Raw genomic sequence first — 21446 nt, 5'->3', positions numbered from 1 at the left:
GGCAAGGAACAATACATTTTTAAAACGGAGACATTATGAGATGAAGAGCTAGGGAAGGGTTACATATTTGGTTATAACTGCAATGACAAGCCCTTTAAAGACATAAAGTGGAAGAAAATGTGACATATTTCCGCAAAAAATTACTGTTGCTGCTTTGTGGAGAAGGGGCTGGGAGAAGCAAGAGAAGACACTTAGGAGGTTATCACAAAAGTCCAAACACAATATGACAATTTAGATTTGTATGCTGGCATTTGAGAAGGAAAGTAGTGATGGAATTGAGATATATCTTGGAATTAAAATTTTAGAACATGATTGAATATGTGAGAGTATAAGAGAAAGGGAAAATTGTTTGGGTATAAGAGGGGTAAATAACAATGGTATTTGCTATACTAAAACTGGTAGCATCTTTATTAAGGTTGTGTTAAATTTGTATATCAACTAAGGGAGAATTGAACACTTATGATGTTGAGTGTTCTTCCCCAAGACATGGTCTTTCAGCTTGTTCCAGCCTACTTTTGTATTTTTCAGAAATGTTTTGAGCTATCCCCATTTAGATTTTTACATTTTGTTACCTTGCATCACAAATATTTTTGAAAAATCTGTTTTGAATAGGTACTTCTCTCCTATCCTATCTTCTAAATGTTTATCATTCATATATAAGAAGGTAATTATTTTATTATGTCAGTTTCACATGCTAGCTTACTAAATAGTTTTATTGTTTTCATAATATTTCTTTTGGTTTTCTTGGGTTTTTACATGCATGATCATACCATCTGCAAAGGGTGTTAGTTCTTCTTTTCGTATTGCTATGCCTCTAATAGCTTTCTTTTATTTCAGCAATTGATAAGCTAATGTTATTAATCCAATTTTTAATAATAATGACAACAGCAGGTATTTATGCTTTGTTTCTGATTAAACTGCCTCCAGTGTTTTACTGTTATGTAACATGATCTGTAGACAGAGTTATTTGATCTGTTCAGGGTATGTGTATCAATGCCCAATTTAGTGATGGTTTTTCATCAAGAACAGAAAATCATTTTTATATGTCAAGTGCATCTTCAGCATCTCTGGAGATGTTTTCAAAACATTTGTCCTTAGATTTACTAATATGAGTAATTACATTAGTGAACAATACAATATTGAAGACTGCTTACACTCCTATTTTAATGTTATGTATTGTTAACGTTCTGAATATTTGAGATTTTTTTCATGTCACTGTTCACAGGTGAGAATGATTTATTTTGGGCAATTTTTATCAGATTTTGGTATTTGCTTTAAAAATAATTTGAAGATTTTCCTTTTTTTTTTTTTTTTTTGGTCGGGAACAATTTTCAATAGTATTGGGATTATCTGGTCTTTAAAAGTTTTCGAAAATTCCACTATAAATCCATCATAATCTATTGCTTCTTATGCAAATAGATTTTTTTATAGCTTTATCTTTTTTAGGAAAATTGGTTTTCTCTATCACTACTGAAGTCAGTTTAAGTAAATTTATTTTTCCTAGAAAATTATCCATTTCATGTAGATTTAAAAATTGATTGATGGGGAGATCTACAATTCTCTCAGAATTAAAAAAAATAATTGATTTGATGGTTATTTTACCTTTCTTATCTCTGCTTCATTATTTTATGTATTTATGCTCTTTGTCCCCTTATTTTCCCTAATGTGGTTATGTGGTGAAATGTCCCTTTGGTTGTTTTTTAAAGAATTAGATAATTTATTACTTTTTAAGACTCATTACTTCCAGCTTTCACCTTTGTGAATTCCTTTCTTCTGCCTTTTTTTTTTTTTTTTTTTTGTTCCTCTTTTCTGTCCACCTGACATTTTGGTTAGATATTTAATTCATCACTTTTTTGGATATGAATTTTCCTCTCAGTACTATTTTAACTATATTTCATAAATTTTTATATTACTTTTACTATTGTTATTTCCTTCTATTTTAATTTGTGCTTTTCCATTAGTTATTTCATTAAAGCTGTTTAATCCAAGTATCAATAAAAACTAATTTGATTTTAATTTTGTTATGATTCAATACATTGTGGTCAGAGAATACTGCTTATTTTTCAACTTCTCGTATATTTGTTGAAATATTCTTTATGACCTAAATTATTTTTAACCTTTAAGATTGTTTTATGTACAACTACCAAGACATTATATTCTTTAATATTGGGATATATGTCTCCATAAATTATACAGACGTACACATGATCTGTCTAGATCCTCACAATACTTTTGCCCTTGACTTGTCTTGGACTAAGACAGTTTTGCTGTATTAAAGTCTCCTATTACTAGTGTGTGTTTAATGCATCTTCTGTAGATTTTGCTTTATGAAAGTTGTTGGTATATTATATGGTGTTTAGAGATTAACTCTTTTTACTGTGAAGATACATCATTGTAACATATACCTTTTTCTCATTTAATAGTTTTTAGCCTGAATTATACTTTGATATGAAGTTGTTATCCTTGCTTTCTTTTTGGATTTTTCTATTATTCTTTTTCCATCCTTTGACTTTCAGCCTCTGAAACATTTGCTGAGGTGGTCCTCTTGTATACAATATAAAGTTGCATTTTGCTGTGTTAGTCTATCTGAAAATTTTTTCTTTTAGTAGGTAAGTTAAAGCTATACACAGTTAGTAATAACACATTCACTATGTCATCAATTTTTTTTTCTATGTTTCTTTCAGTATTCCAAATGTTGTATTTTGTATTTCCAATGTCTACCCTTAGGTGAATATCTCATTCTTCATCGTCCTTATGAACAAATGGAATATTCACTTGGTAGCTCTTCTTTCTTTTTCTTTTCTTCTCCTCCACCATCTAATTTTGGCAATCATATTTTCTTTCTTAAAGTTTATATTCTTACTCTTAAATATATTTGTGATGAATAATTTTACATGTCAACTTGACTGGACCACAGATATTTCTGGGAGTGTCTGTGAGGGTGTTTCTGGATGAAATTAGCATTTGAACTGGTGGCCTCTGTTAGTTTGCATTCCCAGGGTGGGTGGTCATCATGCAACCCATCAAGGGCCTGATTAGAACAAAAAGGTGGAGGAAGGGAGAATTTGGCTTTTTCTGCCTGATAACTGTGCTGGGACATCCATCTGCTCCTGACTTGCTGTTCCTGGTTTTCAGGCCTTCAGATGTGGACTGGAATCAACATCATCTTCTCTCCTGTTTCTCAGGCCTTTAGACTGGGACTGAATCACACCACAGGCTTTCCTGGGTCTTAAGCTTGTCATCAGCAGATCATGAGACTTCTCAGTCTCTGTAACTGTGTGAGCCAATTCCTTATAATAAATCTCTTCCTATATGTATATACCATTGGTTCTGTTTCTCTAGAGAATCCTGCCTAATAGAACACTCAAGCTTCTTGTAATCAAATGTTATTGTTTGACTCCTAACCGCTACCTATAAGGCAATGATTTGTTATATTCTATTTTTCCTTTTCTCTCCCTCTTCTACCCATTTTTTTCATCTTTCCTTTCTTAAAGCATATAGTATATGCAAACTGCTTACTATCAGCCCCACCTCTGTTTTAGTGATACACACACACACACACACACACACACGTAGCTTCATATTTTAAATGCTCAATACCAAAATTTTATACAGAATTTCTTCAATCACCTCTGGGTTGTATAAACTCATCTTCTAGAATATTGCTGCTCAGGAAGGGCTCATAAACTTGAATTATTGCATGTTTAACACTTTTTTCTTGTTATTTGAAAGGGATCTTGGCTGGATAAAAAATTATTGGCTCACATTGTTTTTCCCTTGTGAATCTAGTAGATATCTTCTTGAATTTAATATTCCTCTGAAGTAGTCTGATGCCAGTATGATTTTCTTTACTTTGTCACTGCATTGATGTGTGTTTGATTAGAGACTTATAGTTATCTTTAAAAGATAGAGACGTATGTTATCTTTAAAACCATATCATCATTAACTGTAAGTATTAATGTTTAGCATCCTAGGTCAACTTTCCTAGATACACTGTGTACACTTTGCATATGCAGATTCAGGCATTTTTAAAATGAGGACTTCTTGTATTCTAATTATATATATATATGATTATATATATATCTACATATTATATATATATCTATGTATTCTGCTTTTTCTGTTGTTGCTATTGTTATGTTTTGTTCTTTATTTTTTACTTTTGGTACTCCTGTTACCTGTTATGTTTATGTTAGATTTTCTTTGCTCGTTTTTACATTTGATCTTCTTTTTCTTCCTGACTTCTCTTTCTTTCTCCCAACTCTATTATCTGTTTATTTTTCTCTCATTGTTATCCTCCCTATATTATTTACTGTTCTTTAAGTAGTTTATATTTTATTTTGGGTAACTTGTAATTTAAACTTAATTTATAAGTTAATTTTGAATTATTTTCAAGTTTTGTCATTTCACATTTAACATCATCTATTACTTATCTCTCATTACTAATCTTTTTTTAAAGTTTGTGATATCTATTTTTTAATGCTCTTTCACATCTGTAATTTCTTGTTTTGAAATTTTAAATTCTGGCAGGAATCCTACTTATAGAAAGGTTTTGTTTTTGTTTGTTTAAAGTGCTTTTGTCTATGAAACTGTTTTGATTCTTACTTTAGTTTTTGTTTTTTATAGAATAGATGCCATGATTTTATTCTTCTTTTCTCCATATTTTATCTTCCTGGAGTAGTGACTGGGAAGATATTCCTTTTTGTGGGGCAGGGGTAGCAGGTGGCCTTTTCAAGTTCTCGTATCAAAGGCTTGCTTTTTTGCAATAGGGAGTGGAAGTTTTGTTATATTAAGTCATTACTTGATGATGGGGGTAGTTTTCTTGCATTTTCATATTCGAGTTTGTTACACTAGGATACTCATCATCAGCTGCTTCTTTTCCCCTCCTTAAAATCAGCTGCTGACTCTAAATGAAATCCCTGCAGCAGAAATAACATAACATCAGATAACTGAAACACCTCATGGAACGCCACAGGGTACAATCATATAAAGCTTTTCTACAAGTAAAGGACATATTCAGCAGGAGAGAGAACATTCAGGCATTCATGGAGAGGCCCCAGATGGATAGATGCAGGCTTCCAGGGTCCCATGTCAGTCACACAGGACATGCTTCATCTTTGGTTTATACATACAATATTCTGTGGTTTCACTGGAGCCAAGACACAGGTTTACTGAGGAGTCTTTTATACCTGCTGATCATATAGTTAAAACTAAGCTTTACAACTCATTAAACCAGGTGTTTAACTATCAATCTAAATATTTTCACTAACCAGTGTAGATAACAAGCTAGCTCAGCATGTCTCCAGGGAAATTTCAGACTTTACACACCACATTATAACTCAATAGCTAGTCTATTTCATTCTCTCCTGGGCCAGAGGTTCATACTAGACTTCCAAGCATCCCTGGAGACAAGTTTAGAGTTACCCAGACACGCTGCAAGTTATCCCTATCCTTAAAAAAACTGTCTTCCAAGACACTTCCCTCAAGCTGCCTTTCTAAGCCCCTTCTCTGTTCCTGTTGCCTTAGCTGTGATCTTACAAGCCTAAGAACTGCTCTCTGTAGTTTTCCACTCAGGATAGGGTTTTCTACTTATGGACTTGAAACCATGATAATGTTTCCTGGATTCCAACACTACTGCCCACTACCCCACACTCCTGTGCAGCTCCCTCCAGACTGACTTACAAGGGTGGGCTCTACATCAGCTCTAGGCTCAGTTGCTTATTTCCTGTTTTACTCATAAATTGGTACTTATAATATTCTCTGTTCCCCTGTACGCTGTAAGCATAAATTACTTCTCTTTTAATCTTTATGGTATTTTGGAGAAAGTGTGGAAAGATTGAAATCTAGAGACTCCATCACCCTAAAGTAATCTGGAACTAGCTGCCTTGGTTTTTAATTTTTCAATCCTTCAGGAGCTAATGCTACTTCAGTGACAGGAAAGATATCCTTTTCTATCACTTTTTTTCCCTATAGCAATTGATACGCCAATCTTGTTTCTTTCTTCTGCTTTTCACTACTCTTTTCAGTTGTTTCAGAAAATTTCAAAATTTAAACTGCTTCTCTAATTGTTCCCTTTCTATCATCACCTCATTATCAAGTAGGGCTAACATTCTGCTGCTTTTGCCTTTTTTTTTTTTTTTTGGCTTCTTTGCTTTTAGTATCTGACATCAATTTCCCTAAAATGTTCTCCCAGATTTAGTGTTGGGTATTTTCCATAGCAATATATATGAATTCAATAAATTCTGTCCCAATCAAAAGCATCCATCAATTGAACAAATGATGACACCCTCACTTCCTCAAGTAGTATCCATTCAGAAACACCTCCCATCAAATCAGCATTTAATCAAGCCTGTTCTAAATGGGAGAATGCCTTCCAGGACTTCCCAAAATTATTTTTATATCTTTCTTATACTTTCTTTTAGAAGCCTAAAACTGTAACACCCCCAGCTATCCCCTTACCTCACTTTGTACAATAACTCTGTTGATTTGAAACAGTAAATGATATAAAAATATTCTGTTTATTATTGAAGACTTTATCTCTAAAATATGTCCACATTTTATGAAACTAATTATCTATTCTACTTATCCAAGGGAGTTTTCCTAGGACCTCTCTGGTACTTTAAAGGTTGTCTTCATTTACTTCTTTTATTCAGACTGCCTCTGGAGTCATCCAAGTTTGGACTCTGACATCTTACCACAAATTGTGGTCTGTTCACCCACGTTGATACATGCCCTTTTCATAGCTCCATCCTTAATGGTACTTAGGAAGTTGCACAACTCCTTTTCTCCTTTATACATGTTTAGGCTAGCCAACCAGATAGAAATATTTATCTTAAGCAAATCCCATTCTTAAACATGTCTTCCATTATAATCTTTATTTCTCTCACTACTCTTATACTGACTGTCAGAAAAAAGATTCTGCTTTTAAACTTGTTTTTCCTTGAGAAATACTAATTCATAAAAACAAAACGCAGGTATTATTCTTAGCATTGTAATTAATTCCATATTTTCTGTATCTCAAGCCAAAATGAGTACTTATCCAATGACCAAGAGGGCTTTTACCTGCTCACTGATTAAATATGTATCCGTCTGGTGTTTGAACCCATAGTGTCTCTTTATGAAATCCACAATGAGCAAGATTTTTGTTGAGTCAGTTTACAATAAAATAATGAGGAATGTGGAGGAGTAACTCAGGGATTTTAGGACAATCCTCATAATTAAGAAGTAAATGAAGTCACATTCACCCCTTGGCCTTAGATGCAATTTAAATCAAGAGAGAGGAATAGATTTGGTAGCAGATACTGATGTGAAGCTCTTAAAAATGAAAACGCAACATAGAGATTTCTTTATTTCATTAATTCCCCAGTCTGCTGCTTTAGCTAAGAAACTCAGTAGTAAGAGCAATGTTCTTTGACCAGCCAAATGAGAGAAAGAGCCTAAGTAATGAAATGCTGTCTACTTGGTAGACCTGTTTTTGACTTTACCATGAGTTCTAACTTCTCAGTGTGGGTGTCTAAATTCCCTTAAGCCTTCTTCTAAGGTACCTTAGAGAGCCCCTCCTAACCTCAGGATCTGTTAAATACTACAAGTCTCAGAAAACTGTAAGTCTTCCTAGATTCCTAGTATCAATCTTTCTTTGTTTATTTGAACTTCTAAATGCAGTTGCAGACCTTTACCTGAGAGTACTAGCAAATCATTGCCCAACTCTCTAACCATCGTGGCCCACTCTTGCTAGATGTGTCTTCAAGGTATCATTCTTCTGAAGTTCACTCCTATACCAATCCGGCTGATATGGCTGCACCTAAGGGCTCAGTGTCCCCAGGAGTAATTTTGGTCTCTAAGTCTCATTTGTTGGGCCTACCTTCAACACTTTCTAACCCACAAGAATGTATGGGATTTTCAACCCTGCCATTTCTCCAGTACCCAGAACAGTGACTGGCATGTGTTGGATGCTCGATGAACGAACTGTAGGGTTAAACCATTCATTATCCATCCAAAATGAGAATCAATGTATCACTTTATAAACTGTTCACTTAAATTGAAAAAATACCTTAGTATTATGATCGAAATTACCTTGAGGAAACCTGAGCTACATATGAAGAATGACCTTTAAAAATGACCTGACATGGAACTTCTCTGGTGGTCCAGTGGTTAAGAATCCACCTTCCCATGCAGGGGATGCAGGTTCGACCCCTGGTCAGGGAACTAAGAACCCATATGCTGTGGGGTAACAAAGCCCGAGCAACACAACTACTGAGCACGTGAGCCACAACTAGAGAGTGCATGCACCACAACTGGAGAGACGCTCATGCACTGCAACAAGGAGCCTGCATGCCGCAGCGGAGGAGCCTGCATGCTGCAATGAAGATTCCATGTGCCACAACGAAGACCCAACATGGCCACAAATAAAATAAATAAATAATAAATAAAAATGACCTGACACAGTCTGTCATCATCTCATCAAGCAAGTTTTTTTTTTATAAGAAAAGCTAATGAATGAATGAGCTGGAGAAAATAACCAGAAGGTGATTTTACTTCACTACAAGTAGTGGAACAAACGTCTTCAGCCCTCTATAGAAAGATAAAGGGACAAGGGATTAATATATACCCCTTTCAGGCTCATATTAAGTTTTCACATAGGCTGAGCAAATGCAGTTGTTTGGGGTTTGAACCATCACGGAGAATTAGGGCAATAAAATGATTAACCCTGTGATATTTCACCTCTTCGCAGTTCAGCCAAAGTGGAGTACTGCAAATTTTATTACACAAAAATTTTGATAACAGCATTATTGCACTATTTTCTATGTTTATAAAGAAACACTTCTTAACTTAAAGCAAGGTTATAGACAGCTTTGCAAACAGCCCTAGGTTAGGGTTACTATGGTAATGTTTACCATGGTTAATGCTGGAGCTACAGAGATTATTGGCTAGAAATTTTAACCTCGGCATAAAGTCCCTTAACAACAAAAGTACAAAACAAAGAGTCAAAAAACAAAAAAAATTCAACTTGCCTGATGCTTCCCTCATGATTGAGGTTATGTTGGGAAATAGACATTTAAAAGAATGCAGTGTGTTGGTGTAACTTAAAACCAACATATAAATTCAAATAGTTCTTTTTGTTTTGTGATGAACATTAACTGGCAAAAAAGAAGATAAATATGTGAAGGGAAACACACCATTCTGGAGCTGCAAAATGACTGTCTATTAAGTCCACTATCACTTTTTGGATATGCAAACCAAAGAAAACACATTAAACAGCCTGTTAATGGCAATACAAGCATCCAAAGCACTCTCTCCTTTTGCCCTGTGTCTCAGACAGGGCCCCTCATGGCTTCACGGTCCTCCTGTTCCAGTCATGATCTATCACTTCAACTAATTTCTTTGCAGTTTCCTTATCTCACTTATCCCACTGTCCTTTCATCCCAACTTCTAAGAAAAATCTATAGTCTGAATAAATCTATTGCATTTTATGCTTGGACAAGTGCCCGAGCTACTGAGGCACTATCTGGGTCATTCAGAAGTCACCTCCTCTCACTCCTCACACTCATCCCCATCTAGCTCCAAATCACCACTGACTACTGTCTATCAAAACTTCCCTCTTCCACTCACGCTTTCCACTTTTTTCCTATTCCCACCACCACCTCAACATACAGGCCATCATTAAATTTCAAAACTGTTAGTACAGAACACTTCAAACATATTCAAAAGTATAGAGGAGAGTATAATGAAGTCCCTCATCACCAGTCTTCAATAATTCAATAATTATAGTGTAATGGCTAATCATTTCATTTCTATCTTCAGTTATGTCAGAACCTGGCCAGACATTATTTAACTTCACCCATAAATATTTCAGAATGTATCCATAAATATTAATGCCTTTTAAAAAAAGTAATCATATTACCATTGCTACAATTTAAAATACCAATAATTCCTTGATATTATCAAAAATTCAGCCAGTGACTCAGTTCCCTAATGGTCTAACATATGTTTGTTTATTTTACAGTTTGGTTGTTTTCACTGGCATCCAAATAAGTTCCATAATTGTAATTGAGTGATGTGTTTCTAAAGTCTCTTTTTATCCCTAGTTATACATATATATTTTTTTCAGATTCTTTTCCATTATGGGTTATTACAAGATATTGAATACATTTCCATGTGTAAAGTCCTACATTTAAATCCCTATATTTATTTCTTGCTTTTTATTGTTGTTGTTATTGTTGATGAAAACAGATAACCTGTTCTGTAGAGTTCCTGAGTCTGGAGTTTGCTGGTTGCATCCCCCCCCATGTCACTTAGCATTTTCCTCTTATCTTATTTTTTTTTTAATTTACTTGTTTATTTATTTATTTATAGGCTGCACTGGGTCTTCGTTGCTGCATACAGGCTTTCTCTAGTTGCAGCGAGCAGGGGCTACTCTTTGTTACTGTGGCTTCTCATTGCAGTGGCTTCTCTTGTTGTGCAGCAGGGGTTCTAGGTGCATGGGCTTAAGTAGTTGTGGCACATGGGCTGAGTAGTTGTGGCGCACGGGTTAGTTGCTCCGCAGCATGTGGGATCTTCCCGGACCCGGGATCGAACCTGTGTCCCCTGCATTGGCAGGCAGATTCTTAACCGCCACTAGGGAAGTCCCTTCCTCTTATCTTATCTTTTTAAATAAATTTGCAGTGAGAGATAGAATCTTTTTTTTTTAAATAAATTTATTTATTTATTTATTGACCTAATTGGGTCTTCGTTGCTGTATGCGGGCTTTCTCTAGTTGCAGCGAGCAGGGGCTACTCTACGTTGCAGTGCGCAGGCTTCTCATTGCGGTGGCTTACTTGTTGTGGAGCACAGGCTCTAGGTGCATGGGCTTCAGTACTTGTGGCACGTGGGGTCAACAGTTGTGGCTCATGGGCTCTTGAGCAGAGGCTCAATAGTTGCGGCACACAGGCTTAGTTGCTTCTCGGCATGTGGGATATTTCCAGACCTGGGCTCAAACCCGCATTGGCAGGCGGATTCTTAACTACTGCACCACCAGGGAGTCCCTGAGAGATAGAATCCTGATCTGATTTATATTTGGGTCAAGTAGAGCTGTGGCATTCTATAATATAAGAAAGCACATGATCTGCCTTTCTCACTTTTAGTTTTGTTAGCATCCATCAATTACCAAGGCCTATATCCATTAATAAATTTGGTGTTGCAGAATTGTAACATTCTAATTCTAATAGTCCTTCTTCATTTATTAGCTACAGCATACCTATAATAAGAAACTTAAAAGTAAAAAAAAAAATCCAGGGGATACAGTTTGTAGAGGAAAGGCAGAAAATCATCTTATTCTTTTCCTTTAACTTACTTGATTTTATAATATGGAGTTAGTCTTCAAGTGCCTTCTAAAAGTGATCAATGATTTTTTATGTGATTTGGCATCATTATTAATTTATCAATTTAATCATATTTAATGCATTTCAAAACTTTCAATTTATTATCCTTATGGATGCTCAAATTTTCTGATTTGGAGCTAGTGGAATCCAATTCATGTTGGCTCCTGGTCTCTTAGACATATTTCTATAAACCTTTGATGGCTTGCTTCCTTGCTTTTTTGGGACAAGAAGTGCAGTCTCATCTTCATATTTTCTGTCCCAAATCTGGGTAATCAACCATTTCTCTAAGAAGCTTGGTTTCTTTTAGTGGACAGTATTATTTAGATAACAAAATCTGGGGACTAGGGGTGCTTATTGTCACTGTTACGATCATTATCTAGGCAATTTCAATGTTTGGAATGAGAAATTTTTTATACTGATACTTGCAAATCAAAATCAACTATATTATTTTTATGTGTATTAATTAATTGCTTTTCATCCATGCTGAAAATCTTGATTTTTTAACTATGCCATCATAATGACTCATTTGATTTATCTGATACTGCACACAAAATAATTTCAGAATAGCAATACCAACATTATCCCCAACAATATGGATATGAAAATCAATTTAAGATTTTATAGCCATTCTTTCTCATCCTTAGAGTATAATCCCACCAAGACACAGACAAATTATTGTGGTTAAAGCTCATCTGTAGTACTGACCCCTTCTGTGGTTGTCCACCACATATTTAGGTTCACTTGTTTTAAATTTGCTTTTGATTTTTGGAATTACTTTAAAATTCAGTTTATTTTTTGTAATTATGTCAAATTGTAAGTGTCCAAAATAAAATCTATGATATGTTATATTTAAAGAAATATATCTTCTTTCCTTGTTCTCCCTTCTTAATTCCTCTGTTAATATCTATATGGCAATTGCCGAGCCTATTTTAATATACTATCAATATATCTACATTGTCATGACATTAGCCCTTACATTCTATAGTCTCCCTTATATCATTTAATCTTACGTTAAGTAAATATAATTTTTTGCTTAATTCCAGTACTTATCACTAATCATGTTGCTTGTCTGAGTGAGGTTCTCTAGTAAGTTCCTTAGGAAGAGCTCATAAAACTACTCTGAGTTCTTGCTTCCTCCTGTTAGCCCACAATCTTTACTTTTTTTTTTTTTTTTGAGGCTATATTTGGCTGGATATAAAATTCTTGGCTAACATTTTTTTCTTTTTGTGAATTTCTTAAATATATTGTTCTTTTATCTTTTGGTATAATGTGCAGCTGAAGGTCATATTTTCTTACCATTATATGTGACTTGGTCGTTTTGCTTAGGTGCCCAAAGAGTTTATTTTTTTTTCTTGAAGTATAATAGATTTATCATAGCACACTACTATCTTGGCTATTTGGGTTTATTTTCCAAAATACATAATGTATCTTTCAATATTTAGTTTCAAATTTTTTAATGGAATTTTTCATGGAGTATAATTTTATTATTTGTTCTGTTTCACTCTCTATCTTTAATATCTATTATTTTATATCAAGTTCTTGTTGTCACATTATTCATCACTTTTTGATATTTAAAAATGTTCAGGATCATGATAGTTCCGTCTCCAGACTGAGAAGAGCCAGAAATCTGAAAAGAGAGCCAGACTCATAACTTTTTGTCCTCCTACATTATTCCATTTTTCATGTCAGCAGTTGAATCATATCTCAATATTTCTCACTTTTTTTTCTTTTAAAAAAATAACTTCTCACTTCACTCTACTCTGATAGAGCTACTGAACCACCTAAGAGAACAGTCTTGGGAATGCAAAGATAATATTTTAATATTTTTTAAGATTTCTCTCTCACAAGATTTATACTTCTGGTGAACATTATTTTGTCTTGATATTCTATACCTAAAAATATTTTAAACACTGAACTATGCTAATATAGATAACATTAAAATTAGACATTTTTTTGCCAATTATTGCCTGAAGACATGCTACAATTTTTAACATACATATTTGAAGACCTAAAAAATATAAAAATGAAGGAGTCAGAATTTTTTTTAATTTAAAAAAATCTTTGAGGCACTCTGCTGGCGGTGCAGTGGTTAGGTATCCATGCTTCCAAGGCAGGGGGTGTGGTTTCAATCCCTGGTCAGGGAACTAAGATCCCACATGCCGTGCTGCACAGCACAGTCGGTAAAAAACCAAAAAACCAAAAAACCAAAACCAAAACAAAACAAAAGCTTTGAAAGCTTCCTAACTGCTATATTTAGTCATTATACAAGTCAAATTAGTTTTCTGTCACAGATGAAATAATATTGTTCTTTATACCTTCCCTTCTTTCATCTGCTTTTTTGCCCTACTTTATATTTTTTGTAGATAGGAACCAGAGGAATGCTCAGCTCCAAGTATATGATATAACTAAAGCATGGGAACACTTATGCTTGCCCTGATCATCCTATCTTTCCTCCCTTCTTTGTTCCTTCTTAAGTTTTATTGGTTTAGTCATAAAAATTGGTTACTATGAAAGCCTTCCTTACCATCTTCAGTATGAGGTTGGGTATTCTAACCTAGCTGCATTCCTAAAATGTGGCTCCAGTAAATGCTATTGCCACATTTTTCAAATATTAAGTTCAAAGAGAGGTTGTTCTTACATCCTTGAACTACTAACGGCACTTTTAAAGTTTTGTTAATATTAAAATATTCAGGGGAAAATATTACATCAAAGAAAAGGCAATCATAGCATAATATGGAAAGATATGAGAAGTGAATATATAGGAAATCTTAAAAGTGTGGCAAGTCAGTTATATATTAGAAATTAGACAAAATAAGATTAAGGACATCAAAAGAAACTCCAAAACATGTAATGTGTAAGTACATCAAAAGTAGAGGATAACTGGGTACCCTTATTGATAAAGGCATAAAAATGCTCTTGTATCTAAAAGGAAATGATATCTTTGCCTAAAAGACTTGAAAGACTGCATTTTAAATTATTAGCACTCAGGAAATATTAACTAGCCTTGATATGTTAAGACATGTTTAATATATGTGTTCTAGAACTATGACAAAAATGGAGTCTTCTACAAATTTTGGAAAAACTTTTGATTAAAATACATAACCAGATTGAAAAAGAAAAAAAGGAAAATTGAGCAATTTAAAAATATTTGAAATGACAGCAAAGATACAATTTAATGAGGATTAAATTAAAATGCATAGGTTCAGCCTCAAGGAGAAGTGGGCTTAACCAAGAACCTGTAGTTTAAGTAATCTATGCCTCTACCATGTAGTTTTCCTCCCTCCACTAGGAGATCCACAGTAAATTCATTTGAGAGGGCACCTAGTGCTCAGATATAGGTTTCTACATACCATTCTCCACTGAAATGAACCAGGGTATTTAGTGAAATGCCTGATTACAGATTTTGGCAAGGAAATGGAAGAGTGAGCTAGATTAACTTGTTGTTCTAGAAAATAAGAAAATGTTCAAAGACTGACAGGGCTATGCTAAAAAAATACCCATAATTTACTGAAGAACAAAATAATATCTGAATAAATGCAGACATATGCCACATTTATGGAGTAAAGACTCAAACTAATCTATAAATTTTATGTAATTCCTATCAATATAACTATATAATATTTAAATAAAATTACTCTAGATGATGAATAGTTTACATGAAATTAAAAAATGAGCACTTTGAAAGATAGAGCTGTGACATCGTGACCTCACAGAAAAAAATCTCATCCCATAGAACAGCAATTTGAGTAGTTTAGAGCTCATATAAGAATTGAAAAATAAAATCAAACAGAATATCCAGAAACTACTACTATAAATGTGGGCATTTGAATAAAAATTCTTGGGAAATTAATTATATGTAGAGTAACATTTCTACCTCACACCATACAATAAATTCCAGGTAGACTATATATCGATAAGCCTTTGATGAAAGTGGTGGAAAATATTTAATATTTAATATATATGAAATATACTAATATCAGAAGGAATATTTTGTTATTAAATGAGAAAAGTAATAGAATTTAAGGAAAATAGGGGATTTTTTGGATTTGTGATATAGTAAAAATGGTGATGTTAAAAATATTTTATCCTTTTATACATACAGTCAAACTTTGAACAACACATGTTTGAACTGCACAGGCACACTTATATGAGGATTTTTTTCAGTAGTAAATACTACAGTACTACATGATCCAGGGCTGGTTGAATCCACGAATGTGATACTGCAGATACAGAGGAGCCTCGGATACAGAGGGCTGACTGTAAGTTATATCGGATTTTCGACTGCACAGAGGTTCCGTGCCCCTAACCCTGCAGTTGTTGAAGGGTCAACTGTAAACCAAAGTATCATATGCATGATAGAATATTCCATTTTATAAACAGCAAAAATTTCTTCTGTGGAGTTAAACATACTTTTTAAGGCAGTCTTACAAAGTTGGATGAACAGGCAGCCCCTTTAGACACAAATTCCCAACTGAACACTGCAGGGATACACAGGCACAGTACAGGATTCCTTTGGAAATTACATTGCTGAAATGGTCTATAGACAATCTGTCTCATCTCTCAGATTTGACAATTATGTTTCAGATAGTTGTTTTTGTTTCCCTACCGTATTCTTTTAATTGTTGCTCTATTTTTAGCTACTTTTCTGGCATTTGACCTCATGGATTAATTCCCCTGACTTTTACTTGCTTAATGTTCCCTGTTAGCCGAAATTAGTAGATATATCAACTGTTGATTTGATAATATCTATCCCTTGAAACAGACCTAGAAACACCCTCCACCAATTCACTGCCACCAAAGACAATACCAAATAATTGAGCTCAGACTCACAATGCCCATACTTCTGTCACAGTCTAGTCCTGGCTGGGCTGATTCTCCATGGAGAAGAGTTATCTACCTTAGGAGCAGCTGAAACTTATTAGAGCAAGTCACCCAACCTACATGGCTAGAAACTCTAATTTCAAAGTCACCAATCTCAAAATGGCACTCGACATGCTCCAGCAATCTTTTTACAGGTCTCTATTGGTTTCCTACCCTCACTAATATTTAATTCTTTCCCCTTTCTCCCCAATTGCTCCTCCTTCATTTCTCATTCATAATCTAATTTTATATTTAATTGAGAAAACAGATGTAACATTAACTTCTTCATTCTCTTATCATCTACCTACAATTATATATAATATATATTCTATATTATATACAACTCTGTCTTCTCTCTTATAATCATAGAAGAATGACCTTATGCCCATCAAAGGCTAAAACCTATGCTTGTTCTCTGAATCCTAACCACCTTTTCTTTTCTAGGACTTTGCTCTTCTGTTTATCTATGCTCTTTAATCATCACCAACATTCCCCTCTCTTTTCTCATTCCCATTAATATACAAATATGATCCAGCAGCTCTGATCTTAAAAGCAGTTGCTCCTTTGAGACCACATCTCTCAATTCTCTGCTCCCCATCATAGAAAAATATATAGAGTGAGTTAACTACTCAGCCTGTCTCCACTTCCTTAACTCTCTTCTTTTGTTTTCAGTGACAAAATTCTCCTAGTTTTTCTTTTATCTCTCTGGTTCCTCCACTCCATCTCACTTTACTTTGTAGGTTTCGCCACCATTTCTTCACTTCTAAATGTTGGAGTGTTTTTAAAAAATGTTGTATCCTCTCCTCTGTCTTTCCTTAACAGTAGGTAATTCTACTGTTGTTCTGGATTTAAACATTGAGCATGCATTAATAATGCTCAAAATTACATCAATATTTCTCAACTCTCCTTTGAGCCACAGTACCTTACATATTCTACTACCTACTTGACAGCTCTCCTTATATATGTAATAGATATCTCAAATATAGAACATTTAAAACAGAACCATCTATCCATATCTCTAACTTTTTCATCTCCTTGTGTTTGTCATTATAGTAAATATCATGATTCAATAAAAAACTTAGACTACATACCTGACAGTTTTTCTTTACTCTACACATCAAATTCTTTATCAAATCCTATATAAAAATCTCCAAACAATAACTAAACCTATCTATATTTCTCCAAGTCTATACCATCAATCTGGTCTAAGCTACCCTTATTTCTCACTTGAGTCATTATAATATTTTCATGACTGGTGTGCCTTCTTCCACTTTGTCCTCAACACCTTCAATCCCAATTCATTTGACATGGAGAATTCATATTGTTCTCTATAAATGAATATAATCATGTCATGCCTCATTTAAAAATCTTTAAGGCATTCTCTTTGGATTTATTCTTAAAAGTTCAAAATACCTACCATGCCGCATGTGATTTGACTCCTGCCTGCCTTTTTATTTTAAAGCTCTTTATTGGAATAAAATTGCTTTACACTCTTGTGCCAGTTTTTGAGGTACATCAAAGTGAATCAGCTGTATTTATACATACATCCCCATATCCCCTCCCTCCTGTGACTCCCTCCCACCCTCCCTGTCCTGGCCCTCTAAAGCATCACCCATTATCGAATTGATCTCCCTTTGCTATACAGCAACTTCCCACTAGCTATCTATTTTATATTTGGTAGTGTATATATGTCAATGCTACTCTTTCACTTCGTCCCAGCTTCCCCTTCAACCCGTCTATCCCTGTGTCCTCAAGTCCGTTCTCTGCATCTGCATCCTTATTTTTGCCCTTATTCTTGGGATCATCAGTATCATTTTTTTAGATTCGATATATATGAGTTAGCATACAGTATTTGTTTTTCTCTTTCTGGCTTACTTCATTCTGTATGACAGTCTCTAGGTCCATCCACCTCACTACAGATAACTCAATTTCATTCCTTTTTATGGCTGAGTAATATTCCATTGTATATATGTGCCACATCTCCTTTATCCATTCATCTGTTTTTAGGTTGCTTTTAGGCATTTAGGTTGCTTCCATGTCCTGGCTATTGTAAATAGTGCTGCAGTGAACATTGGGGTACATGTTTCTTTTTGGATTATGGTTTTCTCTGGGTATATGCCCAGGAGTGGGATTGCTGGGTCATATGGTAGTTCCATTTTTAGTTTTTTAAGGAACCTCCAAACTGTTTTCCATAGTGGTTGTACCAACTTACATTCCCATCAACAGCGCAGGAGGGTTCCCTTTTCTCCACACCCTCTCCAGCATTTATTGTTTCTAGATTTTTTGATGATGGCCATTCTGACCGGTGTGAGGTGATACCTCATTGTGGCAATGGCATTTTTCACAGAACTAGAACAAGAAATCTTACAATTTGTATGGCAAAAGACCCCGAATAGTCAAAGTAATCTTGAGAAGGAAAGATGGAGTTGGTGGAATTAGGCTTCCTGACTTCAAACTATACTACAAGGCTATAGTGATCAAGATAGTATGGTACTGGCACAAAAACAGAAATGTAGATCAATGGAACAGAACAGAGAACCCAGAGGTAAACCCAAGCACATATGGGCACCTTATCTTTGACAAAGGAGGCGGGAACATACAATGGAAAAAAGACAGCCTCTTCAATAAGTGGTGCTGGGAAAATTGGACAGCAACATGTAAAACAATGAAATTAGAACACTTCCTAACACCATACATAAAAATAAACTCAAAATGGATTAAAGACCTAAATGTAAGGCCAGACAGTACAAAACTCTTAGAGGAAAACATACGCAGAACACTCTATGACATAAATCAAAGCAAGATCCTTTTTGACCCACCTCCTAGAATAATGGAAATAAAATCAAGAATAAACAAATGGGACCTATTGAAACTTAAAAGCTTTTGCACTGCCTGCATTTTTAATCTCTTCCAGCAGAACTATCCCCTTGCTAAGTATATCCTATCCCTACTGTCCTCTTTATTGTTTTTGAAGCATGACAGGATTGTTCCTAGCTTATGGCTTTCCCACATGTTAACAGTCCATCAGAAATACTTTCTACTAGATTATATGGCTAACTACAGTTTGTCATTTAGGATGCAGTCCACGTGCTAACTCTGATTGTTTATCATGGTCTATTCCTTTAATCTGACTCTCTGCCTTTTCTCAGTGGTGTGAACATAAAAGGCTATGCAAACAGAAGAAAATCAAGACTCTCTTTAATTACAAAGGTTTCGTGTTTTATAAATAGAATCTTTGAGTGTTGTAGCTAAAGGTTTTTGAAGAAATTTTTGGTACAGCCCTCTCATTTTACAGGGGAAAAAACAGACCTCTGGGAGAAATGAAGTGCCTGGTTTAACATATACTGCTTGATTGTGGCAGAACTGGGACTTAAGTTTAGGAATCCCAACCTACAACTCAGGGCCCATTCATAACACCAAGGGATGAAATTGTTCCTGTGCCCTGGATCTTCCTAAAGCAGCTTCCAAAAAGCACTCAGAGCATCTTGTGTTTGATTCAAAGAAACTCTTCTACTTTCTAAGGACAAGTCATTAACTCTCTTTGCCAAGTATTTAACTGTCTTTTCTATTTCCAATATGGTAACAAAATGAGTTTGCTTTTCAGATAGAAAAGAAATGAGTCCCTAACTTAACACTTATCTTTAAGCAAAAACCTACTACGTGAAGATGCTGTTGACCATTTATTAAGTATAAACTATAGTAATTTCAACTTGGAAAAATTATGCTTAAATTCAATAGAGAGAAATTTTAGCTACCCATCAGAAAAAAACTCAACAATCAAGGTACTAAAACATTGAAATCAGATGGTTTAGATGATCTATAATTCATTCTTATAAGAACTATTCAGTTAGAACCATCTGTGTGCTGAGGTACACGATAATCTGTTGTGAGGTTTCCCTGCATTTATATCCTTGTGTTGTCTCCACCTCTTAAATGTGAACCTGTTACCTAAGCAATACAGTATGGCAGAGATGATGGGACACTTTGCTAGTTCTGGGAGTTCTGGGCTGAAGCTTTAAGAAGCGTCGGCACTTTGGGGATAGTGTGCCATCATGCATGAAATTCAACTACTCTGAGACCAAGATGCTATGAAAACCACAGCCTAGCCACATGGAAAGATCTCATAGAGGAGAGCTAAGGCCTCCTTCAACAGCTTCATATGAGCTTCCAGTCAACAGACCATATCAACACTGCCGCCTTGCAAGTGAGGCCATCTTGGAGTTGAGCCTGGCTCCAACCAAATCAGCCCAAATGATGCCATGAGAAGCAGAGATGTACAGACATTCACCTACTTGGAGGTAGCCAGACAGCTACATGATTGCTTACTTTCTACCTCGGGGATATTACAGTTTATTAGAATGTGGAATACAGAGAACACTTTTCACTTCAGAGTGAAAGTGAAACTATTACTCTGCTTTTGTCATATATTAAATTCCATATCCATTTTGCTGAAAACTGGAAAGAAATTTGGTTCATGATCTTCAATTTATTTTCCCTTTGAGATGGGAAATAGTGGTAATACTTCACTGTTGTCCTCAGAGGAGCTATAGTCACTAACCTTTTAAGTGCAGTTTATATTATGATTGGTATGCAATTCAAAGTATTTCATTAGAAAAGTATTACCAGGGCTGGCATGGTTGATTTCTTTTGCATGATTTCACTATGCAACGTTAGAGATTTCCTTGGGTTTAAAGTCCAGTAATAATAATGATTTGGTTGTTTACTATATTTGAATCGGTCATGATATAAGATAATGGGTTTCATCACCAGCAGGGTCATAATTTCTGCCATCCTCCCTTATAACGCATTTATATGTAACATTCAACAATATTTTCCATCAGCTTCACAGATGAGTTTGCTTCTGGAAAAGCACATGCATTCAATTTAGTTTTTAGTAATCTGTGCCCCCATGAATTTCCATCAAAACCTGTTAACAACAACAGCAAAAAGTTCCTTGTGAAGTATGATGCTGTTAACTTTCATATGTTACAATATGCATGTATGCTAAGGAGTTTTGGGCAGAATTATACTGTTTTTATTTTGGTACTTTGACCTGAGGTTTTATTGGAGTATATATTCACAGAAAGATTTTACCTAACCCTACCAAGAATGCATTCGATATATAGGGCACTAGGTATGCGTCTTTATTTTAAATAATTTCTTTAAAAATCTCTAAGACTTCCCCAAACTGTCTATCTGAAAAGTGAAGTGGTGCTGTCATCCTCCTTG

This window comes from Hippopotamus amphibius, chromosome 4, assembly GCF_030028045.1.
Source record: "Hippopotamus amphibius kiboko isolate mHipAmp2 chromosome 4, mHipAmp2.hap2, whole genome shotgun sequence".
Lineage (NCBI taxonomy): Eukaryota > Metazoa > Chordata > Mammalia > Artiodactyla > Hippopotamidae > Hippopotamus > Hippopotamus amphibius.
This window is presented reverse-complemented; position numbering follows the sequence as displayed.